The following is a 19,072-nucleotide window of genomic DNA, read 5'->3' as shown; positions in this document are numbered from 1 at the left end:
CACAATATTTCCAAAATTGCCAGTGTGTGAATCCATGATTTGTTTCATTGAGAGAGAATTATTTAGAAATCTTTCTAATGATTTCACAAACAAGGCTATTTCTATGAAAAATGAAACACATGACAGAGGCATTTATTAAAAGCTCGTTACAAAAACAAAAGGTAGAAACAAAGACAAGTTTCAGTCCTTCTGGCAGTTTTAAAGTTTAAATAAAGACACAAACAGTCAGACACGGCCTCCATCTTGACAACAAAAGGCCATTCTGCATCTGCGGCACTGTTATATAAGACTTTTTGAAGGATGTTACCTCTCTCTGTTGATTTGTTGTTATAACTAGCTGCATGTACGGTATTTTATTAGAGATTGTTCTAGGAAATGCTAAAAAAAACCATTTAGTCATTGAAATAAATATCTGTGAAAAAGAAATGTCATTAAATACAACATACCTTCTGTATTTCACATTCTGGTGGATTTTATTTTCTTCACAGCTGTAAAGAAATTTGTCAGCCTGCTGCAGACTTCACCGCAGACACTCACTTTCTATCTCTGATGACTCCACACAAAGGAGAGCTGAACTTTTCTCTTTCAGAAAACCACAGCCTTCACCTCCATCTCATTTTTGTTTGGCTTTGCTGCAGTTCTGCTGAAATGCTGCAGCAAAGCCTGCACTCATTTATCCTGGTCGTGCCTTCAACAGTTTGACTCTTTAGCACTTCCTTTTATTCTTGTTCCAGGCTTTTAAAGACAGTTCCTCCTTTTGCTGTGTAGGCTTGAAAAAGAGAGGAACTCCTCTCTCCACTGATGATTACGGTCCATTGCTTTATCGTCTGTATTTTCTCCTGACCTCAGTGGTTGAAAAATTAAACCAGTGTGGATGTGCTAAAACCTCCAGTTCCTCTAATGGCCACTTGAGGCTGGGTGCAAAAAAGAGGGTCAAATCCCGTAGATTCCCATGTTAAACACACAGTAATGCATCATGTTCTGTAAAATCCTGGTTGTAGTGTGTCTGTCCTGATGACTATGTATTTCTAAAAAAAATGCTTTTAATGAAAAATACCTAAACATCAAAGTCTGTTTAATAATGTAGGTGTGTTTTAGCAAAAATGCAGGTGACCTCTTAAATCTTCACTCATGATGGCCAAGATGGTCAGTCAAAGAAAAATTATTGGTTAACACAATATATCAGAGAAACAGATTTACTTGCTAATGCTAGGCATATAATTTGGACACATAAGGCTTCAGGAAGGGTTGATTTAGTTTAACTGAGAAGTGTGCCAACACATTTTAGTGTTCATTGTCTGCTCCTCTGCTCCTCTCTGCTGTGTTTGAGCTGCTTTTCAGAACATTTTCAATTTAATTATATAAATAATAATATGGCTGTCTGTGTAGTACATCCAGTTTTGTGCTTTTTGTGAAAAGTTTGTACTTTATTAGTCTGTTTAGCACTGAATAGCAGGTATGTATGTCAGGTATGTACAGTGGCTTGCAAAAGTATTTGGCCCCCGTGAACTTTCCCACATTTTGTCACATTACAGCCACAAACATGAATCAATTTTATTGGAATTCCACGTGAAAGACCAATACAAAGTGGTGTACACGTGAGAAGTGGAAGGAAAATCACACATGATTCCAAACATTTTTTACAAATAAATAACTGCAAAGTGGGGTCTGTGTAATTATTCAGCCCCCTGAGTCAATACTTTGTAGAACCACCTTATGCTGCAATTACAGCTGCCAGTCTTTCAGGGTCTGTCTCTACCAGCTTTGCAAATCTAGAGACTGAAATCTTTGCCCATTCTTCTTTGCAAAACAGCTCCAGCTCAGTCAGATTAGATGGACAGCGTTTGTGAACAGCAGTTTTCAGATCTTGCCACAGATTCTCGATTGGATTTAGACCCAAGATTGCCCTGTATTTGGCTCCATCCATCTTCCCATCAACTCTGACCAGCTTCCTGTCCCTGCTGAAGAGAAGCACCCCCAGAGCATGATGCTGCCACCACCATATCTGACAGTGGGGATGGTGTGTTCAGAGTGATGTGCAGTGTTAGTTTCCACACATAGCGTTTTGCATTTTGGCCAAAAAGTTCCATTTTGGTCTCATCTGACCAGAGCAGCTTCTTCCACATGTTTGCTGTGTCCCCCACATGGCTTGTGGCCAGTGTTGGTCAAGTTACTTGAAAAAAGTAATCAGTAACTAATTACTGATTACTCCCCCAAAAAGTAATCCCGTTACTTTACTGATTACTTATTTTCAAAAGTAATTAATTACTTAGTTACTTAGTTACTTTTTAAAAACACGATTTACAACCTGAAGAGGTGATAAAGTGATAGATCTTTCAGCCCAATTCTACTTTTTCTACATAATCCATCATACAAAATGTAATCAAATGGAAAAGTCTCTTTTTTTAACTTGTTTTATCAGTTTTAATCTTTTAACTTTATGCATCAAGCAAAAATTTTATTATATGCAACATTCTCTGAATTGAATAAATTAGTTTAACATTTAAACCTATTTTCTACACATTCCAGCACATAAAATAAAATATTTTTTGTGTTTTCACTCACTCTTTCAAACAGATGCAAGTAAAACACAGCAGAAAATAAATAAAGTCAAAGACTCAGCGGTCCTTTTGCTCTATTTTCACCTGTAAAGCAGGAGCAGGGTAGGCGGAGGGTTACCCTGGTGTAGGTGTGCTGCGGTCAGTTGAAGAATCCGCGCGAGTTTCTCTGTGAGTTTCCCATCACGTCGTAGCTACTCGGTGCTTGCTCGGAAGTTTAGGGGTTTTTTTCGCTGTAAAAAGAAGTTTTCTTCCCACGCACGATGGACGCTAATGTTTTTGTCACTTTTTATGGAATCAAACTCAAAGTAAGGTCAGTACTTCCACACTTTAAACGCTGCACGCTCATACTCTCTCCCGCACTCGATATATTATCCATTGTTGATCTGCACACAGCTGTTGTCACCAACGTCGCACTTGCTTACGTCACTGTCATGAGACATTCTCGCAAAAAAAATCACGGTTTTAGTAACGCAGTAACGCAGCGTTCCTACGGGAAAGTAACGGTAATCTAATTACCGGTTTTGCAATAGTAATCCCTTACTTTACTCGTTACTTGAAAAAAGTAATCAGATTACAGTAACGCGTTACAAGTAACGCGTTACTGCCCATCTCTGCTTGTGGCAAACTGCAAACAGGACTTCTTATGGTTTTCTGTTAACAATGGCTTTCTTCTTGCCACTCTTCCATAAAGGCCAACTTTGTGCAGTGCACGACTAATAGTTGTCCTATGGACAGATTCCCCCACCTGAGCTGTAGATCTCTGCAGCTCGTCCAGAGCCACCATGGGCCTCTTGGCTGCATTTCTGATCAGCGCTCTCGTTGTTCGGCCTGTGAGTTTAGGTGGACGGCGTTGTCTTAGTAGGTTTACAGTTGTGCCATACTCCTTCCATTTCTGAATGATCGCTTGAACAGTGCTCTGTGGGATGTTCAAGGCTTGGGAAATCTTTTTGTAGTCTAAGCCTGCTTTAAATTTCTCAATAACTTTATCTCTGACCTGTCTGGTGTCTAAATCCAATCGAGAATCTGTGGCAAGATCTGAAAACTGCTGTTCACAAACGCTGTCCATCTAATCTGACTGAGCTGGAGCTGTTTTGCAAAGAAGAATGGGCAAAGATTTCAGTCTGTAGATGTGCAAAGCTGGTAGAGACAGACCCTAAAAGACTGGCAGCTGTAATTGCAGCAAAAGCTGGTTCTACAAAGTATTGACTCAGGGGCCTGAATAATTACACAGACCCCACTTTTCAGTTATTTATTTGTAAAAAATGTTTGGAATCATGTATGATTTTCGTTCCACTTCTCACGTGTACATCACTTTGTGTTGGTCTTTCACGTGGAATTCCAATAAAATTGATTCATGTTTGTGGCTGTAATGTGACAAAATGTGGAAAAGTTCAAGGGGGCCGAATACTTTTGCAAGCCACTGCATATATGTACATTGTAACCATAGAACCATATGAATAAAGTCTATTTTTTCTTTGACATTTGATAAAATGTTGCTTCAAAAAATGCCATACAATTTTATTTATGCAGCACTAAATGAAAACAACAGTTGCATCAAGGTGCTTTATGTTGTAAGGTAAATGTCCTACAATAAGAAAACCAGAGAACACCCCAACGATCAGACACCCCCTTGGCAACAGTGGAAAGGAAAAACTCCCTTTCAACAGGAAGCTCCCAGCAGACTAGGCCGATTGTGGCGTAACATTCTACTTTAAAATACCCCAGGAACCAAAAATACAGATTCCTCCCAGCGTTACTCGAATCCAGAGTAATGCCATTCAGAGTAAGCATCTAGCTAGATACCACATTTCTAAGATTTTTAGGGCCAAGTTCAATAACTTTAGTTTAATCTTAATTTAAAAGCAGGAAATTAAAGGTCACCCAAGTGCTTTATGTCTTTAAGGCTTCCTGCATGAAGGCAAGCAAAATCTGTAGTTAAAAAGCAGTGTGTGACATCATGTTGGTGACGTACGGGATATCAAATAATGGTTAAGACTGAACTTAAAAACTAAGTGGAGTCAGAAACTCATATGCAGCAAGATATGTAACTCTGGAGAAGAGGCCAATATGAGAACTATACAAAGATTAAAATAAAAACAAGCCAAAAAGGTCATAGTTTATGTTCAGTCAAACAACTTGTTTCTTTAAAAACAACAGGGAAAATGGAGAAGACAGAAATGCTGCAGAGAGAACAATAGCAGAGCTGTCAGAACAGGACTGCAGGATCACTGTCCTCTGTCAGAGTCCTCGGGCGCTAAATAACGAAAAAGCAAAGATGCCCGCCTGCTCAGTGCCTCTGAAACACAGCGACCGAGAGGGGAGACGGAGGAGAAGATGAGTGATTGCAGATGGGAAAACTGTGAAGCAAACAAAGAACTGCAGAAGAAACTGTCAGATTGTCTCTCTGAGTGTCAGCTCCTCCCTGACCAGTGAAGCTGAATGATCCAGTACCAACAGTTTACTGAAGACAGAATCCAAAAGAAGAAAACATCCAGTAGCATTTATACCGCTAAAGCCTTACCTTCACACAATTTATGGAAGACTGTAGTCACACATTAAAATATGACCAGGTGAGAGGCACAAGTAGGAATTTATGTGTGAAAGGTAATGCTCAGGTGCCTCAAACCATCATTTTTGTAAAGTTCAGGCTGAACTTTGGTTGAAATTTCTATAGATGTTTAACAGAATATTAATCTACTTCCTAAGCAGACATCTACCTGATGGGTTTAATTGCTGGTTGAGCAGCTGAGCTATCAACTAGATCCCCTGTACCCAAGCATTTAGTTAGGGTGTGCTGGGAACTTCTGTCAGACACTCCAGTTCACAAGATGTTCAATTGCTTCCTCCAGCACAGCTTCAGTTGTATTCATTAGGGACTTTGAGTTGAATAATGAGTCATATAAAGGGTTGGTTAGCCTGTGAGACACCAGAGGCTCCGGAGGCAGAGTGTTTTAGGCATGTCCTAGTACAACGTGGCCCTAGAGCAGACCCAGGACTTGCTGGAGAGATTGTGTCTCTCAGTTGGTTTGGGAAAGCCCCGGTTAATTTGGAAGAGATGGCTGAAACTCAAACCTGGATAAGCAGCAGGTTGGGTGTTTACATGTACAGAAACCTCTTAGTAGCAAAACACCTTTCAGACCTCCTAGTTTCTCTGTTCACGACCAGAATGCAATTTCAATGTATTTTTTTTATAGATGAGGCTTTCGAATTCCCTGAGATCCCTGATCTCATCAGCAATCACTGCAGCAATTTTTAAGCAATATCAATGAGAGCAAACATTATTAGTTTGCAATCAGTCATCAAGGATATGATATCGCAGTCTGTTCACTGTGTATCTACAGTATAGTATTTGTCCAGTGTTATAAGGTACATACTTCACTCTGTCCAGTCTGCGGTTTTCATCAGCTGATCCTCCGACCCCTCCTGCTGATCAATACTGCCCCATCTGACCACTTCTATTCCTGGCCACATCCCTGCAGAGTCAGCCCCCTTCCCCCCCCTGCCCTTTTCCGCTTCCCTCGCTGGGACCAGGCTGGCACAGCGGTGCAGGTTGCCAAGTCCAACTCATTTAAAGAGAGACACTCAGCGACAACACGTACAGGATATGGCCAAAGTGATGTTTGTGTGCGGTTACCACATGCAGCCGTTGTAGCTCACCACATAATTCAACATGAATATTATACACATATTAACAGCTGACAAGCACTCTGCGGCAGATCAAGGACATTTATGATTTATTTACAAGGTTCCCAGAGTAAAAAACGGAGTGACCCAAAAATGTAATGAGAACAGTGCATAAAAAGAGCCACGCTGACCCATATCCAATTAAAATATGGGGCAAGTACATAAAAAGATACAGTTAATCTGACAGTGTCTTTTTGGCAGAGAGTAAAACAGCTTTGCTTTTAAAAATTACCACACACACACACACACTCACACACACACACTGATGGACTTCTAAGGTGTCTTCTGTACTTGCTGGCTTTTATCTCTGACATCCTTCTCTGCATCATTTGCAACCTGGCACAAGAGAAAGAAAGACAAAGAGCAAACCATTTAACCAATGACACGTAATACAAACTCCATTTCACTGAGTCAACAGTATTAAAGACCAAAAAAGAACAATCTTAAAAGTCAGCGTAACTGATGGTCACATTAAAATGAAAGTCATTTAGCATTCAGTGTCACCTCAGACTGCTAAAAAAACACTTGAGCTTTTGCCTATTAAGCATTTCAGAATCACTCCTAGAAGTTTAACTGAAAATTAACCTCAAACTTAAAAGCACTCATACTAAGTGGGATGTGAGAGGTATTCATTATGCTGGAAGACTGCATAACATTGCTCTTTTGCGCTGCAGAGGAGTAGAGATTTTGGTCACATGTTGGTTTCTCCTACAGCTCCGGCTTTATAAATATTAGTAGTAAAATGTGACATGCAGAAAATATTAGCACTTTATTATGTGTAGATTTTATATATATCGGCATTAATCGATTTATCAACCTAACATTGACGGTTGAGATTCACCTTTTTGAACATATTACAGTGGCTGGTGTTAGTTTGTGGTTCTCGCATCTGCAATTCACTTTCATAATTTTTTTCACGAGTCAGTGATTTGGATGTGTGACTGAATACTTTTGGCAATGTAGTGAATGTTATTTAATTATTCATAATGAAAGGTTCTTCTTTGGCACCAAGTGTGGAGAACAAAAGAAAGAAACGAGTTAACATCATTGAAACAAACTGTAAACAGTATCAGCCCTGAAATTCTTAATTGGTGCATCCCTGGACTGTAAGCTAGTAGATGATGATAATATAATGATATTAACATATGCAAACAGAAGCGCTCTGGTGTCTTCAGAAAAAGTCAACTGTTGAGTAAATGTATCACATGGTTGTTTTTAATTAAGTTGTAGAGTGCTCATACTGAGACGCCCAGCTGTGTGAACAGTTTGATTTATGAATCATCCACAACGGTCATCACTTTTTTAAAAGCTTCTCTATTTTACCTTTATTAGACAGGCACGTAAACAGGAAGACAGGAAACATGGAGATGGATGATTGTTTTTAATTTCTAGAGTGAATCTGCTCCTCAATAATATTTTGCCACCATTGTCTTACAATAAACTTATAATTGCAGATACATTTGGAGTGATTTGGGTTTTCTTTTTTTCTTTTTTTTTTTTTACATTTAGTCAAGATTTGGACTGAAGGTGGACCAACAAAGACAAAAACATCTGAAACTGAAGTAAAAGTGAATGTTATTGAAAAGCTGATAAACTAAAGTCCAACAAACAATGGAAAGAAAAGTGAAAAACACAAACTGGTAAACTGGTATCAGAACCAGAATCAGCTTTACTGACCAAATCTGTGTACACATGTCACAGTCTGGCTGCAAAGCTGACTGTGTGGAGTGAGGAGGCAGACCCATGAGCAACACGCAAAGAGACAAAACAAAACTTGAGCGTGACAAAAACAAGCCATTTATTAAGGCTGACAAAAAATGTACAAAACAAAAGGCAAAGATGAAACTAAACAATAACCTAAACTGGGTGAACTAAGATTAAAACATGAAAAAACCTTTAATGTTTGACAGACTAAATGCACACATGAGGTGAGCAGGAGAAGTGGAAACACATGAATGAACATAACAACATCACAGGGGGAGAGTAAAATTAAACACATTGAACATAGGAACACAAGACCTCTCCAAAATAAAACAGGAAACATAATGAGACGCAGACATGACAACAAGAACTTGACAACACAAGACACGCAGACATGAAACACATGAAGGGCAAGGGAGACTTAACACAGGGGTTGAAGACCTAGTCCTGGTAGAAATGAACTCAGAAAACCTTAGAAAAGAAATTAAACATCAAAATAAACTAAAACTCAAAATGCTGGGTCAACAGACCCAGGTTTGTGACAACACGTACAAGGAACTGGACTCTATTTCCAGAATCAGAATCAGACAGACTTTATTTATCCCCAAGGGGCAATTAAGAGATGAGGTAGAAGAGACTCATGGGAGGGAAAACAGATGATCTGACAAAGTGAAAGTCAAGTCTACACACACACACACACACACACACACACACACACACACACACACACACACACACACACAATGTTAAAAGCTAAAATAAATGATTGTGGAGCAAACAGAGAGGAACAAAATTAGGAAGTAAAACCAAAACAAGTGAGAAAACCCTTAAAGCAGGGGTCCCCAACTCCAGGCCTCGAGGGCTGGTGTCCTGCAGGTTTTAGATCTCACCCTGGGTCAACACACCTGGATCAAATGATTAGTTACCAGGTCTCTGAAGAACTGCAAGACATGTTGAGGAGGTAATTTAGCCATTTGAATCAGCTGAATCACAGACACATCTAAAAACTGCAGGACACCGGCCCTCGAGGCCTGGAGTTAGGGACCCCTGCCTTAAAGTAAAACAGGAAGCAACCACAAGAAGACAAAGGCTCTCATGAAAGGCATCAGTAAACCTTATGACAGAGAGAGTAATACAGAAGGCATGGGAAGAAAATAACAGAACAACTTCAAACTAAACCCGTATAGAAACCATACTAACCATAACTTAGCTATGTCACAACAAGAATTTTCAACCAAAGTAATGTTCCTCTGATCAATACGGACCCCATTCACTTCCCGGGAAAGTATCCTGATGGTGGAGAAGTGATTTTACTTAAAGGGCAGTTTTCCGCCAGGGGGATTCATCATATATTACTGCTCACATTATAGCATCCTACCACAGCTCTGTGCTGCAGCAGCAAAAACTGGAACCTAACAACGAGGCCCATTAGCAGCCTGTGTCATTATTTTTCCCCCTCACTGCAGAGGCCTAGCTTGCAACTCGAGTCCAGTTAGTTTGGGCCCTATAGCAACACTACACAAAGCAATTTGCTCCCAATGGCCACCCAGGATATTTCCAGTGCATTACAGAGTCAATCAGCATCAGCAAGTTAACTGGAAGGAGAGCAACACAGAGACAAAAGCGAGAGCCAGATGGAGAAGGAGATGGAGAACTGTCATCGCGTTACAGGTGACTACCGTGCTGGTCAAGGTGCTGAATGGGTAATAAAAGGGCATCGTAATGGAGTGGTAATGGCAATCTGGTCATTACACGAGGCTGAACCAGGGTCTCAGTTGGAGGAAAGAAGATGAGCCCACGCTGTGTCTGCATCAGTGAGTGACGGCCCCCACTGGAAGTGGTGTTAATATACTACCGGATATATTAGCTATTAGACATGGACACATTATGTCATGGCTGGTAATTATGTAGAGGTATTATTAGTTCTGTTGGTGGTCATATTGCTTCCTGGAAAATTACCTCTGTAGGTGGAGCTCTGTTAAATTAACATAGCACCCTTGAGTCTGTCCTGGGAGAATAGCACAACATCAAATAGAAGAGATTCTTTTTCTCTCTTATTTTAAATTGTAGCTTTATAGACAAAAATATTCCAGTTCACTGAAAACTGGTCTGTCACAGCTGAGAATTTTTAGCCTGCTTTAGTAATCAAATGTTTTACAACTTAACCTGTTTAGAGGATATCCATCTACTTATGCCTACTGATTATGGACTAGGGTGGCTTAGATCATTTTTACTGTATATGAATGTTAATTGTGATGTGGTCACACATTAAACACATCGACATTAAACTGCTCCATCCTCACTCCCTCTGAGCTGCTAAGTGGACAGGGTTACCACCTTTTCTAGCAGAAGCCTTTAATTTACTTTATTACTGGCACTTTTTCCATGCAATCCTACTTTCAATGGCAGGATTAAATGATATTTCCAGTGTAGTGCAACTTGTCCATAATTTCTGTCAGTAACAAAGATAGTGTACCTATCAAGAGATACCACACGGAAGGCAGATGGGCAACAAATACAAGCTGCCAGATATTAGACATACCCATTTCTGTATTATGAGTTTTAGGTACCTGTGGATCCCTCTGGGATAGTTTTGCATGTAATGAGCTGCAGGTGAGCTTCTCTAATTGGCTGACTGAATAACTGTGTTAATGAATATATTCATAGTTTTCCATCTTGTGACCATCACAAAGCCCTGTAGACGAGCAAAACTGGGTAACAGTTTCAAGCCAAAACTCCAAAATTGTACAGTCCATTTTGTTATGTTTCAAATTATAAGTATATAGATTTTTTATTCAAAAAAAAAAAGCACAACCCCAATTTTTTTCAGCCAGTAAAATCATTTCTGCTAGTACCTTTCATATCATCATATAGCAAATCCCTCCATTTACAATGTTTTATTCTGGACGAGTCAATAAAAGCTGACTTTTGTGTTGTATTTTCAAGGTGCCTGACATATAATCGATTACTCTTACTCCTTTTATACACAGCAGCATATTCAGGACTCACTCCCCCCCAAACACAGACACACAGTTGCAGGTCCATACAAGGAATTAAACATCATGATCATATAATTTGGGGGAAATTAATAAGATTTTGGTATGAATAAAAAATCAGTCTCTCTGTGCCATCAGTCATCTTTATTTCCTCACTAATGCCTTGCTTCTTGCTTCCTGAGAACTTCTACTTTTACATCTTCGCTGCATACGACTCTGGATACTGTGGCTCCTCTGAAAAACAAAGCCTCATATCAGAATACTTGACTTCCTGGCATAACTCAACTGCGCTGTGATTTGGCGCTGTGTACATAAAATTGAACTGAATAGCACCAAATTACAACAACAGTCATCTCACGGCACTTTATATTGTAGGGTAAAGATCTACAATAATTATGAGCAAGCACCTAGTGACAGTGGGAAGGAGAAACTTCCTCCTAACAGGACAGAAACCGTAGCAGACTAGAGTCAGGGAGACGCAGCCGTATGACACGACTGGTTTGGCTTGAGGAAATTGCGTCAATGATATTTTAAAGAGGTTAACACAAATAGTTATGAGAATATAAAATTGCTTGTTCTACGAAAACTCAATAAAAACACTTTGATTATAAAATTGCTTGTTCTATAATTATTTTACATCTTTACACCACAGCTAACCTTAAGTGCTCTGGAGATGACGGGTTTGGTGCATTATGGCCACTGTGCTTGAACACCTTTCGAGCAGTGAAACAGTATCTAGTAGAAAGTCATCCAATTTAACAGTAGTGATTACCTATGCTGACAGGCCACTGTTAGTCTGTCACGTACTGGTGTGTGCTGAATGGAAGGAGAGGACCCAAATGCAGGACTGCTGAAAAAGTGCCCGACTTTATTGACTAAACTGAGAGGCTAAACATAAATGACTGAATGACGGGAAACAGGAGAGGAGTTGACGATAACGAGACAAGGAACTGAGAGAAACTGAGTGCTTAAATAACTTGATAATGAAGAGGACTGCAAACAACTGAATCTAATCAATGGGACAGAGGAAGTAAAATTAAACATAATGCACACTGACAAGAGACTAACACAATAAAACAGGAAGCAGGTATGGGGTCACTAAACAATGGCAAAAGGTCCAAAACTGAAAACACTGTGTGAACGACCCAGGAAGCCTGACACAGACAAATATAACTTCAGCTTCCTAACCTAAACACTGACAGCTCAGTAAAGTTTGTTTTCAATATTGTAGAAAACAGCACAAGATTTGAGACAAAGATTTGATGGGCTTTGACAAAGAGTTTAATTGCTTTCAAAAGCTTATTAATAAGTAATGAGATGGATTACTGTTTGCAGTTTCCATTTGCACTTTCAGGACAGCGTGACTGATCTGTATCACAGGAAAAGGCATCATTTTCTGCTTTCTTATTGTTATTTTTTCTGTCTGTTTTTCAAACTGTTTATCACATCTCCATTAAACTCCACAACCCCAAAATCTGTATGAATGATTAACAATAAAAAAAAAATCCAAGCTGATTTTTTAAAAAAATGAACAGCTTGATAACATCTGCAACTCCATCTTAACTTAGTTTAATTTCCCTTCATAAATCAGAAGATTAATTTGAATTCACCTGGATTTTTCACATGCCTCAAAGCACTGGCTCTGTCTCTCACAGTTTGAGGAACAACATGTTTTGTTTTGCTTTTCACGTGTGGCTTTTACCTATAAAAATGTAAAAATAAAAACAGACAATGTCAGACTGACATAGAATAGTTGAAAAGAGCAAGGTGACCTATTCCCATTTCGTCTTGTATTTCTCTACTGTCCCATCAGGCCTTTCCTATTATAGACACTAATTAAAGTAAAAAGATCCTCGCTGTTGAGTGTGGCCTCAATCTTTTTTAAACACATGCTTGCAGCAACACATTTTGACATTGCATGTGTTGTCTATTAAAAGGTGATTGTTAATTAAAGACACTTAATGAGTGTTGGAACTGACAAAGTAGAACTTTGATGGCTGATGGCTCAGATAATTAGTGTTGGAGAGCATTACTCTAATAGGCTGTTATGGATCTTTTCTAAATAGATGTAAGACATGATAACACATGAGAGGATACTGTAGCGATGCACCACTAATTATGAGTAGGGGCCACTTTAATTGTTTTAAATACACCCAGACTTGATGCATTTACAAACAGAAAACATGAAGGTAGTACTTTTATTTTACTCCTGTGCTGTCTGCATGCAGGTGTCTGGCTGTGTTCAGGTTCAGCCAATAGCCTTGGGTTTCTTTGCTTAAGTCCTCCTTGCTGTGCTGTCAGACACCCCATGAGCTGTGTCAACCAATATTGTACCATTTTTCAAAAGGGAAACCCTGAGGTTCTTTGAAGGATGAAGGAAGAGGAAATCTACTGAGTCCCAAATTATTGATATTGTAGCTACAGGTAACTTTTGAAATAATATAGAAACTCTGAGTAAACAAAGCTGCTAGGCCTGATTTTTCAGGAAGAGTTGAAATCAATCACAAGTGCCAATGACAAGCAGGAAAAAGTTCTTTCAAATACTGGTTTGACTCAATTTAATGATCAAACATGGTCACTGTTATTCTAATAATGCAGTGTCATTTTAAGTGGGATCCCACAGGGATCTGGATTGGGACCACTTTTGTTCAACCTAACAAATAAATATATACAAAAAAACCCAATTTCTTTTTTTAAAATGAGACTTTCAGGCGCTTGACATTTGCTGTTACCATGTTACCAGAATCATTGTCAGTCGACACTCTGAGCATTGTTTAAACAAAAAACTAACTGTTATTATATTCAGAGATAACAAGGTTCAGATAACAAGTCAGTATAATAATCAACCCATCTACAATGTATTTATATCTCATAACCCTTGGCTACACAAAGTTATATATATTTGCTGATGACATAAAATTGTTCATTTCCGTGTCCCTAATGATAAAATTCCATAGACTCTCTTTAGAGACTGTGCAGGGCTTGTTATAGATGGTAAGCTGCACTTTCATAATGACATTTCTAATTTGATAATAAAGAAATATCAGAAGCTTCTTAGCCCTAATGTGATTTACAGTGCATTTTACACAAAGTTCTTTACTCCATTTCTCTCTTTTTGAACTAAAAAGCATTTATTGACCACAGAAATCTGCTCTCTGCTTGTTTCAGTTTTCTGTATTCAAATCAATTAAAGCTCTCCCAGTGTCCAAGACCCTTAATGGCTCTAAACAACATATCAGACCCACTTTCAGCCTCTAAGGTCTCAAGGCACTCATATCCTTCAGCATCCTAAAGCTTTAAGCCAAGGGTGTCAAACGTACGGCTTGTGGGCCACATCCAGCTGGGATAATTTCATATGTCAGTTATTAATGGCCTGTCAGTATGTGGGAGCTGAATCTTCAGCCCTGCTGAGAATCCATGCAGGCAGTGGTGGGACTTTATTTTGATGGGCACACCATGCAGCCAATCACATGCAAAGGCAGACTGGGATGATTATGTGAAAGAAGGAAGATGTTCCAAGACAGCAAGTGTAGTTGTATAGGCCAGGTACACAGAGAGACGGGGGAGCTGGATTTAAATGCAAGCATGTCAGAAAAAAGCAACAAAAGGAGCACAAATGTTAAATGAGCAGCATCCGGCTGCATTTTAATGATAGTGGAGACTGCAAAGCGGAGGAAAGCATTTATAAAATTAGGAGCTGGATAAAGTAATACCTGTTTCTATTTTCAGCCATTTTCCATTGTGGAGGACAAAAACGTTCATACTAATGTAGGCCTTAAATCTCATGTGTGTTTTCCCTCTTACTATTAAGTCCATTTTATGAAAACAAAACTAAATTTTAAAAATTCCTTCCTTGAAAAAGATTAAAGTTACAGCTCAGCATTGAATATTATTTCCTATAAACTAAATAAAAGTGTCTTTGAATGGCAGAGATGCAGAAATGTGTGCATGTAGCTCACCACAAACAAGCGCAAGCAGAAATTTTGGACTTTTAACTGTACTTTCACAAGTTTTACAGCTTTTCGTTCTGATAAAAACCTCAGTTATGGCCATTCATACTACACAAAGTAATTAAGCAATAAACAATTAACCTGTTGAACCCCAATGCCCCCGCTACCGGGGGCGAGAGGGAGAACATCTGGTTTAACGTGATGTAGCGCCTGATCTGTTATTTAAATATAGACATGTGTGGTATCCATAGAGACGTCAGGATCTCAGCTGAAAGCTCACAAAACGATTTCAACAACCACCAAACAGCTAAAGAAGCAAACGATTAAAGACAGATTCCTCAAAAAGATGTAAACACAAAGCACGGACCCACCCATTCACCTGACGGCACAGACATGCCCTCAGGTGCTGAAAGCAGTTTCTAAAACCACAGGTTTCGTCTAGCTCTGACCAAAATTCACTGAACCTGCCAAAAAAGGACCTCTGGCAAGAAAGCCTAATTTCTGCTATTCAGTACTGAAGAAATTTCAACGTTCACAAATCATGCCAAATTACAAAAAGCATGTCTCTAATAAAACCTCCATAACTTCTGCTTTACAGTTTAAAACAAAACAACAACAAAAAAACTGGACTGAACTACAGAACCATGTGAAATGAGTTTGACACCTCTGCTTCAAGCAAATCAGGTTAAAAGATTTTATGAAAATTCTTCAAAAAAAAAAAAAAAACAGCTAATCTGAAACTTGCACAAGACCATGTGTCAGTTTGTAACATCTTTTTTGACTGTTTATGGCTTTTAGGATTTAAAGTATAGTATACAGTGTTGCTGATGTTGAAGTTATCTTCAATTAAAACCAACCTATTTATTCATTTTGTTCTCTTTTTCAATATTTTTTTTTATATACTTGGAGTAAAATCTCCTAGTTGATTCAATATCAAAGGGCAGTGTTAAACCTGTACAGGAGTGTTTCAGCTGAACTTTAGAGCTATCTTTCACTAAGTGGTTTTTTGATCTTACAGAAGGAAGGAAAGAGATAAAAAGGTTGACCTTTGACATTAGCAGCCAGGTGCCATCTCTGCTAACCGGTCTGACCCGTGTGTTTAGTGATCCGCCTGAGTCAGATCTGGTTTCACTGCTCAACCACAGTCTAATTGTATGTCAGACACACAAGAGTGGACAGAGAATGAGAGCAGATCAGAGGAAATGAGACAGGATCTCTTAGTGCGTGCCAGTGAAAACTAATGGCAACGGAGCCAAAATGTCTCTGTTGCCATTAGAAAACCCTGCTGCACAAGTCTGTGGCTGGTTTTCTTTCACTTTAAACATGTCTACTTTTGTTTTTATAGAACATTTTTTCCAGTCAGCATATTTAAACACAAACTGCATGCCTATTTCATAACCTAAGTAACAACAGTTAAAACCCATTAACAACCCATTCTACAAAGTTGCAAGTTGACATTGCTATCAGCTTTGCCAGATATCCATCCATCCATCCATCCATTCGCTTCCGCTTATCCTTTTCAGGGTCGCGGGGGGTGCTGGAGCCTATCCCAGCTGTCTTAGGGCGAGAGGCGGGGTACACCCTGGACAGGTCGCCAATCTGTCGCAGGGCCAACACACAGGGACAGACAACCAGTCGCACTCACATTCACTCGCACATTCACACCTAGTGGCAATTTGGATTATCCAATTAACCTATCCCCACAAGCTGCATGTCTTTGGACGGTGGGAGGAAGCCGGAGTACCCGGAGGGAACCCACGCAAACACGGGGAGAACACGCAAACTCCACACAGAAAGACCCCGGCCTGATGGTGGAATTGAACTCAGGACCTTCTTGCTGTGCGGCAACAGTGCTAACCACGGTGGCACGGTATCTTTGCCAGATAATGCATATCTAAAGGCTGTGACATTTTGTGATAGTTATACCTGCTAAACACCAGTATGCTAGCTTTGCTATTAAATAAGATGCACATGCTTTGCCTGCCTCACAGAGCAGCTATTTCAGCTGACATGTAACGCATTGTGAGTACCTGTCACAAATCTGATAAATCATACTCCTTTGTTATTTGCTGATTATGAGGGGGGTGTAATATTTATTTCTGTAGTTGAAAACAATTTCAAACTGCACAGTATTGATCTGACTGTCAGAAAGAGGTTAAAAAAAGGAATCGGGCCTCTGCACATCCTTCTTTGTACAACGTGCATGCAAAAACTGCAAATAACAGCAACATTAAGTAAACGTTAAAGAACAAGTATAAGACATTATTAAGTCATAGAGATTTTTGAACTGAATGTAGTTGCGTGATATCCACTTGAGGCTGGCTCCAAAAGCAAGCCAAACTCCACAGGTCCAATCTTACAGTAAAAAATAAACATGTTTGCTGCATAGTACAAAAATGATTTTGGTCTCTATGCATAATTCTTCCTTCTTAACAGCTTTATGGTGGGTGAATATTTATATAACATCCATCTGGATACTGGAGATAGAGGTATGGCTGCATGGACACACAGGTGTCCTGACACAAGGAGCTGCAGCCAGTTGCTGTTTGTCTCCTTTTTACTAATTTGAGAAACTCAACTGGAACTAAAAAGTCATGTTTGTATTGTTGATGCCTTTGAGAATCTGTAAATATCTATTAAACATTATGGCATATTGTGAGACACCAACTGTCCAAGAAGTTTGTTTCTTCAGCTTTACTGAGTAATTAGTCTGCTACTTAATTGGTAACCAAGTAACAGTGATTAGCAGATATGTGTGTCTGTGCATTCCACCCATATAGTTTATAGATGCAGCTTGCTAATTATGTTTACTCGGGTTAGCTGATGACTTAGTACCTCACCCTTTCATCCAAGTACGGTCACTTCTAGCACCAAAAACTCAACATAACAGGAGCCAAATGCTGACATTGAGACTTCAAACTGTGGAGTCCAGAAACAAACAGGATGATGGTGGTTACATCTTTTATATGTGTTCATAAGGAAGTAATGACACTGACCTTTAATTTACATAACATGAACAAATGGGCATTGATTTATTGTGGAACATTAGTCAGCTTCCCTTTCACTGCACACCAAGATGAAAATGCCATATAGATTAAAAAAGAAAGAGGAGGAAGAAGAGAAGCACTGCTTATGAAACATACTGTACAGCAGTCAACAACAGCTGGTCTCTGGGTGTTTTTTAATGTACAACAATACATTTACATTTGATAACCCATGGTCTCACACACACACGCACACGCACACAGTTCTGAAAATGCATCCGCGTGTGTAGAAACATTTGCACATAAAACTCTCTGAAGTCAGCACATTTGTAGATGGTAAACAAGCCTCCGAGCTTCTTTGCCATGCTGGTCAGGCTTTAGGCATTACTAGCGTACACAAGATTTCCTCCACCCACACACACACACAACCACACAGCTGTAAACATTAGCAATATTTTCCCATTTCCTCTGCAAGGCAGGCAGGAGAGCAGTAGATCTTCAGCCCTTCACCGGTAATAATCTCCTTTACACTTCACCGTGCCAGGGAGATGAATCGTGGTGGATGGGGTCACAGTGTTTGTGTGTGTGTGTGTGTGTGTGTGAGAGAGAAGGGGGCTCTGATGTACCATGCGAAGGCTGCCCTTTATGGTCTTTGCATGTGGGGTGCAGACAGAGGCCAAGGGCCTTACAGATACAGCCTGTGGAGGTGCTGAGCTGTTTTCACTGATGCATATGAGGTCACTGTTTTGTGTAAAGACCTCTAATTTTCCAAACAGCTTTAGGTCACCTTTTACGGCTGATATACATATTGTACTTTCAGTTGATATAGGAGCAATAATTATCTTAGATTATGCGATGTTTTGCTGTCATAATGTGTTTTCTCGTATCAACAACACAGACATCCTTCCTTCCTGTGGACATGCCACAGAAATATCCATCCAAAGAGGCTGATGCCGTCCCAGCTGTGATTGGGGAGAAGCTACAAACAGAGTGGTACCTCTAAGGCTCAGTTACTAACATTAACAGTACTTCTATAAAATCTGCGTACAGTACGCAAAGTATAAACTTCTTGGTGGATATGGTTACTTCATGCATTTCTTAATATTCTGTGTATTTTTTGATTAATGAAACAAAAATATAAAATAAGTATTTCTTTAATGAGCTGCTGGCTGTAGTTTCCTATTTATTATTTATTT

At 39.4% G+C, this 19,072-nt stretch overlaps 1 protein-coding gene across 3 annotated transcripts in view; it reads right to left on the bottom strand.

The window, feature by feature from the left end:
- Positions 1–6,250: 6,250 nt before the first annotated feature.
- LOC146573287 (endonuclease V-like) overlaps positions 6,251–19,072 on the bottom strand; it is a 70,851-nt gene continuing 58,029 nt past the window's right edge. For 2 of the 3 annotated variants that reach the window (XM_085278000.1, XM_085278002.1), the window contains one exon: positions 6,251–6,581. The gene's annotated coding sequence lies outside the window, so the exon portion shown is untranslated. The remainder of the gene's footprint in view (positions 6,582–19,072) is intronic. The other variant, XM_085278003.1, reaches the window with a different exon arrangement.

This window comes from Mchenga conophoros, linkage group LG6, assembly GCF_057382185.1.
Source record: "Mchenga conophoros isolate Kocher_MC1m ecotype Shallow Benthic linkage group LG6, M_conophoros_male_GT1.1, whole genome shotgun sequence".
Lineage (NCBI taxonomy): Eukaryota > Metazoa > Chordata > Actinopteri > Cichliformes > Cichlidae > Mchenga > Mchenga conophoros.
Note: the sequence above shows the minus strand (reverse complement) of the source record. Positions and strands in the feature narration are given on the sequence as shown.